The sequence below is a fragment of the Colobus angolensis genome, unplaced genomic scaffold, assembly GCF_000951035.1.
Source record: "Colobus angolensis palliatus isolate OR3802 unplaced genomic scaffold, Cang.pa_1.0 Scaffold264, whole genome shotgun sequence".
In the NCBI taxonomy this organism is placed as follows: Eukaryota; Metazoa; Chordata; class Mammalia; order Primates; family Cercopithecidae; genus Colobus; species Colobus angolensis.
The window spans coordinates 300,358-311,099 of NW_012115866.1; the positions used below are offsets into that span (position 1 = coordinate 300,358).

Consider the following 10,742-nt stretch of genomic DNA (forward strand, 5'->3'; position numbering starts at 1 on the left):
GTCCATTTTCAAACAAATTAGGTTTTTAAGTCAATATATGAGAGGTATTACACAGAGATCCATGAAGCTCCAAGGAAACATTTGCTAGGCAGCCTTGGTCACTCACCAGCCTCTAGGCCCGTGTGATTAAATTTTGTGCTTCAGTAAATATACAAACTACTTTATGTCATGAAATTTGGAGTCATTCTTGAATAGTCAACACACACTTGCAACGTCAGATCTGAAAAAGCTAGGGATTTCCTGTCCTTAAGGTAATAAATATCCAAATCCATCAGTGTCAGAAGTTTTGCTAAGGTAAATATCATTGCCAAAAAGTAACGAAACCACATGTATTAACAACCTTGGTGATATTTCTACCCTTTGATTTCAGAATTCTACTTGTAGAAATCTATGATCACAAATATGGATGACTCATACATAAAAGTGTTTATCATCATATTATTCATAAAGAAAAATCAGAATCAACTAAAATGCCCAACGTTGGGGAAATGCTCGTAAATTGTAAGTCATATATGATGAAATATTATTTAGCTATTAAAATTATACTTATAAAGTATTTTAATGACATAGGGAAATAATTATTGCATAATGGTTCAAAAAGAAAAAAATAATATAAATATGAAGAGTGATACCACCTGTATAAAGATACATGAAAAATAAACTTAACATTAAAATGGTAATCTCTAGTTGATGAAATATGGCTCATTTTTTTCTGTTCCTTTTTAATGTTCACATATTTTCCAAATTTTACACAGTGAGCACATATTATTTTTATAATGAAAAACAAAGAATTAAGGACCAAGCTATAAACAAATGCAATGTATTTTCCTGAATGTAAAGGTTTAAAAATGGAAGCTAAAAAAGAAAAAGAGGCCAGGCATGGTGGCTCACACCTGAAATCCCAGCACTTTGGGAGGCTGAGGCAGGCTGATCACTTGAGGTCAGGAGTTTGGGACCAGGCTGATCAACATGGTGACACCCCGTCTCTACTAAAAATACAAAAATTGACTGGGCGTGGTGGTATGTGCCTATAATCCTAGCTACTCAGGAGGCTGAGGCAGGAGAATCACTTGAACCTGGGAGGTGGAGGTTGCAGTTAGCCACGATCATGCCACTGCACTCTAGCCTGGGTGACAGAGTGAGACTCTGTTTCGAAAATAAAAAATAAAAGACAAAGAAAAAGAACACTAGAGTTAACATCTTTGTGCTATAATTATTGTATATCCACCTCGTCTATCACACTCGATTATAAGCTTCTTAAACTGATACTGTCTGAATTTTCTTCACAAACCCAATAATATCTTACTCATAAAGGCACTCGATAAATACTTATTAATGAATAAATTCGGGCAAGTTACAGTAGCTGCTTAATATAATAAAAAGTGATTTTAATAGTCAGAACAAGTGTTTCCTGGCATCTATATATGTTTAGGCAAGATAAGAACAGTTGGGCTTTGGGGGATAATGACACTTTGGTCTAGGCAATCAACTAAAAAGGGGGGCTGCCACATTGAAGAGCACGAGTGGTACCTTCTGCAGCAGAAATAACAGCACCCCAAGGCCAGCAACACTCAAGTTTGTTTTCTGCCCCCACACAAAGCACTCACCTTTCACATGTGCATCCCCCACCCCCATATCCCAATAGCTGTAGATACAGCCAGAGTATGGTCAATCCTAGAAGGGCAGGGCTGTCTCCTCCAGGCACTCTCCCACTTCTCACAATAGAAGTGAAGAGCAATACTGTCAGGGTGGGGATACCCTTGATTTAACCCTAATTATTTTTAAAAATAATTCCTAACCATTGGTACTTTATTAGTAAGAAACATAACTTGTAACCTGACTCACAGTGGAGTACAACACTCTGGTGTGGGAGGATCCCTGGTTGAGAGCTGCTGCAGTAACAACAAAGCATTTATTGTACCAGGCGCTTCACACATATTATCCGATTTCATCCTCACCAGGTCCTGTGAAGTAGGTACTATTAACACTCCTAGTTTACAAATATAGAAATGGGATTTGGACTTATATAGGTAAGTAGCAGTGCTAGAACTCCAACCCAGGCTAATGCCCAAGCCTGTGCTGTAGTTGTGGCAGCAGAGGTGTCAGCAATGGCAGAGGGAATTACAGCAGTGGAAGCAGGAGCTGTAGGAACAATTAAAATAAGAGGAAACACCTTGGCTGGGCATGGTGGCTCACGCCTGTAATCCCAGCACTTTGGGAGGCTGATGTGGGCAGATTACCTGAGGTCAGGAGTTCGAGATCAGCCTGGCCAACGTCGTGAAACCCCATCTCTACTAAAAATACAAAAATTAGCTGGGCATGGTGGCACATGCCTATAATCCCAGCTACTCAGGAGGCTGAGGCAAGAGAATTGCTTGAGCCCGGGAGACAGAGGTTGCAGTGAGCCAAGATCATGTCACTGCACTCCAGCCTTGGTGACAAAGTGAGACTCTGTCTCAAAAAAAAAAAAGAGGAAACACCTCTAATGCCTTGTGCCAACCGTTGTTCTAAGGGCATTATATGTAACAACTTATTTATTCTTCTCAACAAAACTCTGATATTGGCATTATAACTATGCCCATTTTACAGGTGAGAAAAATGAGGCAAAGAGATGCTAAGTGATTTGCCCAAGGTCACACAGCGAGAAAGTGGTAAACTCCACATTTGGATTCAGAGTGTGACCCTTTTGCCCATCACACTATGCAGCCTCCGTACTGCCCTAAAGCTTTTGCCATATTTTAAGGCAAAGTATATGTTGTCACTTTAGTACTTGTGGTATTTCTTTTCAAGTAGATCACTGGCTTCATCCCATGGATAGACCTCTTAGGAAACATTCCCATCTCTTCCAACTTCTCTGGCATGAAAATTTTCAATTAATGGAATCTGATTCAGTCTTTTAAAACACTACCTGGAAGGGTATTTTAAAGATCTCAAGTATCCATGCTATCTCTGCCCCTCCACTGCATGAATGATTGAGAGCACGTGGGAGGCAGAATGAAAATGGCAATATTCCAGTTCTCTTGCTCAAGTTCTCATGGGTACAGATGTTCCTAATTCAGTGTGTGGGACCAATGTTTCCCCACCCCTTCTATAATTTCAAACAAAGGCTTTATCCCAGATGATTAGAGATTCATGAGTTGTCTATACTTTTCTCTCTCATTCTGTAAGACTTCTATTCAACATGTATGGCTAGATAAAAAGGAAGGGAAAAATGATTCAAATATGGATTAAAAATACAACAACCGTATTCTTGGTCACAGCTCCTATTTCGGGACAGATGCACATTCCAAAACTATTAAGTAACCCCCTAACTCTCTGTGCTTCTCCTTAGGCAGAATAGAAGGACATGCTGCTGGAAGTCAAAATCAAAGGCAAACCAGTGAGCACATCACACATAGACACAGTACAAAAATCAGAGTTGCAAAGTGCATGTAGTTTAGGAGGTACAAACTCTTAAAAAGAATTCAGACAAGGTCAGAAAAATGTCAATCTCTGAAAAAGAAAATAAGAAACAACATAAAATAGATGATATTAGTAATCAGTTAAAATCTTTCCCAGAAATAATTCATGCTAAAATAATTTATAAATGTGGTCTTCTTAATCTCATGCAGAAGCCCAAGGTCACTGCCCTGCCTCATTATATCTAATAGTATTTGGATAAAAGCAGACTGTCTCATGGCTGGCAGAGAGCATGCTGTACCAAGAGTAGGACTGGCTAAGGGAAGAAAATATAACATTATAACCTTGGGAACAAAATTCCCTCTCACTTTAAAGTTCTGAGCAAATAACTATGCCACAAACTATGAAGAATGACTATACATGATCAGAATTTAGTTAGATGCTTGGGAAGGAATCAGTTTTCTTTACACCCCAGTTCCCTTAACACACTCCAGCTCCAAAACCCCTTGGTCAAAGCCTCATGCCTCCTCTTAGCTCAGTTTATCCTATGGATAATTATTATAATCCTCATTCACATACAAAAACTAGGCTGAGATGGTTGAGGAAATGCCCAAATCATAGATCAAAAGAGTGGCAGAACCAGGACTCAAACCCAGGTTTGCCTGCTGCCCGAGCTCATCTTTATCATACCACAGCTCATCCTGGGGAGTACGAAAGGAAGCAGAGTTTCCACAAGTCACTGCCCATACTCCAGGAGACAAAAGAACTAGATGAGAGGTGATTAGGAACAATGAGCAGCTGGGAGCTGACCACAGAAACAGAGACAGAATTTCTGAAGACCATTAGATGACACAAGAAGCTACTTTGAGATCTCTGTGGAGACTCTCTGATCTGTGACTCAAGACAGAACCATTTTGGAACAGTCTCTGAGATTCCAAGGTCATCTGTGGCTTAAAGCAGAGCAGCCTTCTTCACTGAGGGGCAGTGGCCAGATGCAGGCTGCTCAGGCCACAGTGCTGGACACAGAATTGATGGTGTTAAACGAGGACTAACTGGGCTGCCGACTTCTGTGGAAGGGCCAACTTCTTTGCTTCTATGTGTCCTGAGCCTAATACAGACCTGCTGCCACAGCAGGTGCTTGGGAAACATTTGCCAAATCAATTATTTATTAATCAATTAATGAAGAGTGAAAAAGAAAAGTAGTTAACACCACTCTTGGAGTAGGGAGGGAGCAGGAGAACACGACACCCGACACCCTCACAGGGTCAGTCTGTTCCATTAGAAGACGTGTGTGTGTGTGTGTGTGTGTGTGTGTGTGTGTGTGTGTGTGTGTGTAATGTAACGTAAGGGTGCGCCTACCACACAGCCTTTCGGAGGAACTGCCACATTTTACAGTGAGAAATTCTACCAAACAGAGATCTGATTTTGTGGGCATCCTTTTTTGAAATGCATGAACTCAGAGCAGTTAAGTGGAGGTTCAAAGTTTTTGATATGAACTTAATCAGGGTGCTTTGCTTACCACTCGAATAAACACTTCAGCCAAGGCACAGAAATCTGATTGGTTGATAAAGACAAGCAGGGAAGGGAAGATTACCATAGAGCCCTGGACTCTTAGGGGAAGGTGAGGACTTAATTCGGTGCTGAAACTGGGACCTAGAACGCAGCATGAGAATGCCTACCTCCTCCAAGAACTCTCCCACTTCTCAAAACAGGGGGCAGTGCTGTCCAGTTCGGTGGCCACCCGCCATATGTGGCTCCTGAGCACTTGAAATGTGGCTTACTCAACCAAGAAATTGAATTTTTAATTGCATTTCATCTTAATTAATTTAAATGGAAATAGCCACAAATGACTAGGGACTAACATATTGGACAGCAGAGGTGAGGGGGAGACAGTAAGAAGAGCACAGAAAAAAAAGAGGTAGGAAGTGATAAAGACAAACTTCCTACTTCACAATTGTTCCTAAGCACTATTTGTATTACTATACTACTGACTTTTGCTTAGTACTTTAGTTTCCAGAGATATGCATTTATTCTGCATTCATTAGATCCTTATGAACAACTCTATCAAGTAACTGTCATTATCATCACTTATAGATGAGATTCAGAGAATTCTGTGATTTACCTAAGGAAACTCAGTTGGGGGGAGTCTAATCACGTAACCCCAACACTGTCCAGATGGCATGAAGAAACCTCACCTCTTCCTTTCAGAAAAAGGAAGTAGAGGGCGGATGGATGCTTTGTTTATCTCATCGTTCTGCTCTACACAATCTGAAAATATTTAATGAGAATCAGCCTCTCTTGTTTCATTCCGTTAAGCTTCTCACCTGCTTGGAATTGAGCTCCTTAGCATTATTAGGAGTGCTCTGTGGGCAACAGGACAGGCAGAGCTGATCCTTCCCTCCAAACCTGTTTCTGCTCCCCTTTCCCAGGCTTGCACCCTCGGTAAGGGGAGCAGGAGCCCTGAGAGGTTGGCTTCTATGGAAAGCAAAGGGGTTCTGGATTATGCATGGTGGTACCAATATGCTACTTTATATTACCTTGAAATAACAAAAACAAAAAAAAAGCAGGTCTTGAGATCTGACATGCATATATGCACACAGAACTGGATTATGTGCATGAGGACAAATGAGATTTCAAAGGCTGCTAAAAGGCTGCTTGAGGATTAAAGGGGACAATAGCAACAGCAAAGATATTTCAAATAACTCCATGACAGTGCCATTTGCCTGTTTAACCTTGTGCTAAGTTACTAAAACATTTTCCACAATTTTCCATTAGATACATTTTATAGACTCAAAAACAAAACAAACAAACAAACAAAAACAAACAGGTAAAGGAAAATAAGGGAAATGTAATTTTTTTTTTTTTTTTTCTGAGACGGAGTTTCATTCTTGTTGCCCAGGCTGGAGTGCGATGGCACGATCTTGGCACACTGCAAACCTCCACCTCCTGGGTTCAAGCGATTCTCCTGCCTCAGCCTCCCAAGTAGGTGGGATTACAGGCATGCACCACCATGCCCGGCTAATTTTGTATTTTTAGTAGAGACAGGGTTTCTCCATGTTGGTCAGGCTGGTCTCGAACTCCCAACCTCAGGTGATCTGCCCACCTCGGCCTCCCAAAGTGCTGGGATTACAGGTGTGAGCCCCTGCACCCAGCCGATTTTTAAATATTTAATACAAACTTACAAATGTAAGTCATCCTAGGCCAAGAATTCCTGACACGATCAAAATTTAAGCAAAAATGAGTGTAAACTGTTTGAAATTTTCCCTAAAAAAACTTTTTAAAAAGAAGTGAACAAGGCCTTGTGTTGTGGCTCACACCTGTAATCCCAGCACTTTGGGAGGCCACAGCGGGCAAATCACCTGAGGTCAGGAGTTCAAGACTGGCATGACCAACATGGTGAAACCCCGTCTCTATTAAAAATACAAAAAATGAGCCAGGCATGGTGGCAGGCGCCTGTAGTCTCAGCTACTCAGGAGGCTGAGGCAGCAGAATCGCTTGCATCTGGGAGGCAGAGGTTGCAGTGAGCTGAGATCACGCTTCTGCACTCCAGCCTGGTTGACAGAGCAAGACCTGTCTCAAAATAAATAAATAAATAAATAAATAAATAAAATAAGTGAATAAGAGCATGTATACACATTTACATATTTTCCTCAGGTGGGATCCAAGGCATTCCTCAGATTTTCAAAGTGAAGGCATTCTTCTAGCCCTTCATTATCTTTCTCCAACTCCTGGACTCAAGCAATCTGCCTGCCTCAGCCTCCCAAAGTGCTAGGATTACAGGCGTGAGCCATGGTACCCAGCCTGCCTGATAGTATATCTACTAGTTATTTAAAAGGCTTTAAAATTTTTTTCAAATACCTGAATTTTTTAATTTAAATTTAATTATTAATTACAATTTTATTAATGATGTTCAGATTCGATTTCTCCTTTTTTAATTTACTGAGAATTTATTTGGCCTAATATATGATCAATTTACACTATACACACACACATACACACACACACACACCATGAACAAAGACTGAAAACAACCCAAATAACAAGGGAGCAGTTAAACTGTGGCATATCCATGTGACAGAAGAGCATGTAGTCACTAGAAATAATGTTTCTGAAAACCATTGAACACATATGGGAAAATGTTCCCGAACAGAAAGAAGGAAAATACAAAACTATACATGCATATGAGGCTGATTTTGTTAAAACATATTTATAGTCACTGCGAAACTTTGAAAGAAAAGGCCAAATGGTGAACAAAGATGTAACCAGCATTCTGTAATAAGCAAGTGTTACATTTATAATCAGAAAAAGAAGTATTGCTTTTAAAATGAGTCTAGAAATATCTAGAAAGATATCTTACCTTTTTAGAGAATTAACTCTAGAGCATAAATTTTGGTATACAGTAATTCGGATTTGTTAATGGTATCACTCTTTATTATCTTCATTTTGAATATTGGCTCAGTCATAGTGAGTTAAAAATCTACAATTGTGCTATTGTCGAATTCTCCTCATTTATTGGAGTTTTTCCTTTTTGCAATTTGTTGCTATATTGTTTCATCATGTGAAAGTCATATAATGCTATGACAATTACCATCTACATAGAGAGCTTAGCACAGTGTCTGGTACATAGCACATACTCAGTAAATGTCAGTTGTGGTTAGCAGAGGTATTCTGAGATTAATACTGCTACCTAGGTTTTCTTTTGTTTAACTGATGTATCTTTTTGCCAATCTTTTTTTTTCTTTAAAGAACCTTATGAAAATTTGAAAGGAAATGCAGTAAAGGAAAACCATGGAAACGGTACTGAAAGTCAAAGACTTGATTTTTAAGTCCTGGTTCTCTTACTTACTTGCTATGCAAACTCTGGGCCTCATTATACTACTCATATTGATAGTGGGCCCCAGGAAACCCACCTTGCTGGACCTGGCCTTCCAGGCCTTTGCAAACTGCTTTGCTACAAGGGCTTCTTCCCTTGACCATCAGATTGTTCCCTGAATTAGAACTTAAAAGCCCTCAGTTATAAACGACATGATACAATTTTGTTAAAGTGTAGTTAATAGAGATGTAAAAAGTGCAATTAGTTTTTAGTGATATGATTTGAAAGGACTAGGGTAGGTTATATAAAGGATATGAGGCTGGGAGTGGTGGCTCACACCTGTAATCCTAGCACTTTGGGAGGCCACAGTGGGTGGATCACTTGAGCTCAGGAGTTCGAGACCAGCTTGGGCAACATAGTGAAACTCTATCTCTACAAAAATACAAAAACTGGCCGGGTGTGGTGGCTTGCGCCTGTACTCTCAGCTACCTGGGGAGCTGAGACAGGAGGACCCCTTGAGCCCAGGAGGTGGAGGTTGCAGTGAGCCAAGATCACATCACTGCGCTCCAGCTGGGCGACTGTTTTGAGACCTTGTCTCAAATATAAAAAAAAAAAGGGATATGAAAAGCTACAACTATACCTACAAACCCCTACACAGAGAGAAGCCCTTTGTCCCTCTCTCTACAGCTGCCTGACAAGCCACTCAGTCAACATGTGCCCTAGCTGTTACACAGGCTAGAACATGCTATCCCTCCACTGAGCAGAAGAGACAGCTCTAGCCCTCGCTCTCAGAGAAGGTAACGCCCACTTCCTCCTCTCTGCCCTCAGTGTATGTGTGCCAGGCCCTGCCTAGAGACATGAGGGCTGTAACCCTGGCCATCTCTTGACTGATGATCTGCCCCTTGCTAAAGATTATCAGAAGGCAGGCTGAAAAGCTGGCTTTTGTTTACTCATCTGATAAGTCTATGTTCTTAGCATAAGGGCTCATTGGGTTAGAAAAAAAGAATGCACTTTGAGATCCCCCATTGGGATAGAAAATTGGTCTTTACCATATTAAAATATTACTACACTTACCAACCAATGTTGTAGTAAGACGATGAAGTAAAATAACAAATATGAAAGCATTTTGTAAACTCCAAGGTGATTTACAAACATAAAAGGAGCAGACAGGAAGAACAAGTTCAACATATCTATAGTACATCGTGATTGCTAAAGTTAGTAACAATGTGTCATATATTTTCAAATTGCTAAAAGAGCAGATTCTCATCACAAAAGAAATGATAATGATGTGAGAGGATGCATATGTTTGTCTGATTAGCCATTCCACAATGTATACATTTATCAAAACATCATATTGTATACCATACATATATACAATTTTGTCAATCAAAAATACATAAATATAATAAAAATAAAAGGAGGATTGTATATAAAAAAGTGATTATAAGCAACTGAACTTCAATAAAAATCTGTGTTTCTGTACCACATTCACGGAAGACTCCGTATTATCAAGAGGTCAGTTATCCCCAACCTACCTATAGACTCAATGCAATCCTATTTAAAATCCTAGCAGGTGTTGGCCAGGCGCAGTGGCTCACACCTGTAATCCCAGCACTTTGGGAAGCCGAGGCGGGTGGATTACAGGGTCAGGAGATCAAGACCATCCTGGCTAATACTGTGAAACCCCATCTCTACCGAAAATACAAAAAAATTAGCCGGACGTGGTGGCAGGCGTCTGTAGTCCCAGCTACTTGGGAGGATGAGGCAGGAGAATGGCATGAACCCGGGGAGCAGAGCTTGCAGTGAGTGGAGATTGCGCCACTGCACTCCAGCCTGGGCAACAGAGTGAGACCCTGTCTCAAAAAAAATCCTAGCAGGTTTTTTGTAGATATTAACAAGCTGATTCTAAAACATTATGGATAAGCAAAGGAACTAAAATAAGCAAAACAGCTTCAAAAAAGAACAAAGAGGACTCTCATTACCTAATTCTGAGCCTCACCATAAAGGTACAGTAATCAAGACAGTGTGATATTAGCAAAATGATAGACAATGAAACCAGTGACACAGAAGATAAGAGTCCAGAAATAGACCCACATGTATATGGTCAATTGATTTTCAACAAAGGCACCAAGGCATTTCAATAGAGAAAAGAAAGTCTTCATCAAATGGTGCTAGAACAATTTAATATCCCCAAGCAAAATGAGTGAGCCTCAAACCCACACCCTATATCACACAAAAAAATTAACTCGTAATTTACTTAAGTGTAAAACACAGAGCTATAAAACTAATAGAGAAATACACAGGAAAAAAACCTTTGGGAACTTGAGTTAGGCGAAGAACTCTTATTAACAGATAAAACAAAAGCACAAATCATGAAATAACACAATTGATAAACTAGACTTCAAAATTTAAAACTTCTAGTCTTCAAGACTATTGAGAAAATGAAAAAACAAGCCACAGACTGGGGGAAAATATTTGCAAAATACATACCTGATAAAGAACTGGTATCCAGAATATATAAACAACTCTC

The 10,742-nt window shown here is 40.0% G+C and overlaps 1 protein-coding gene across 1 annotated transcript in view; it reads right to left on the bottom strand.

The window, feature by feature from the left end:
* CRTC3 (CREB regulated transcription coactivator 3) overlaps positions 1-10,742 on the bottom strand; it is a 131,350-nt gene that overhangs the window by 103,757 nt on the left and 16,851 nt on the right. The window lies entirely within an intron of this gene.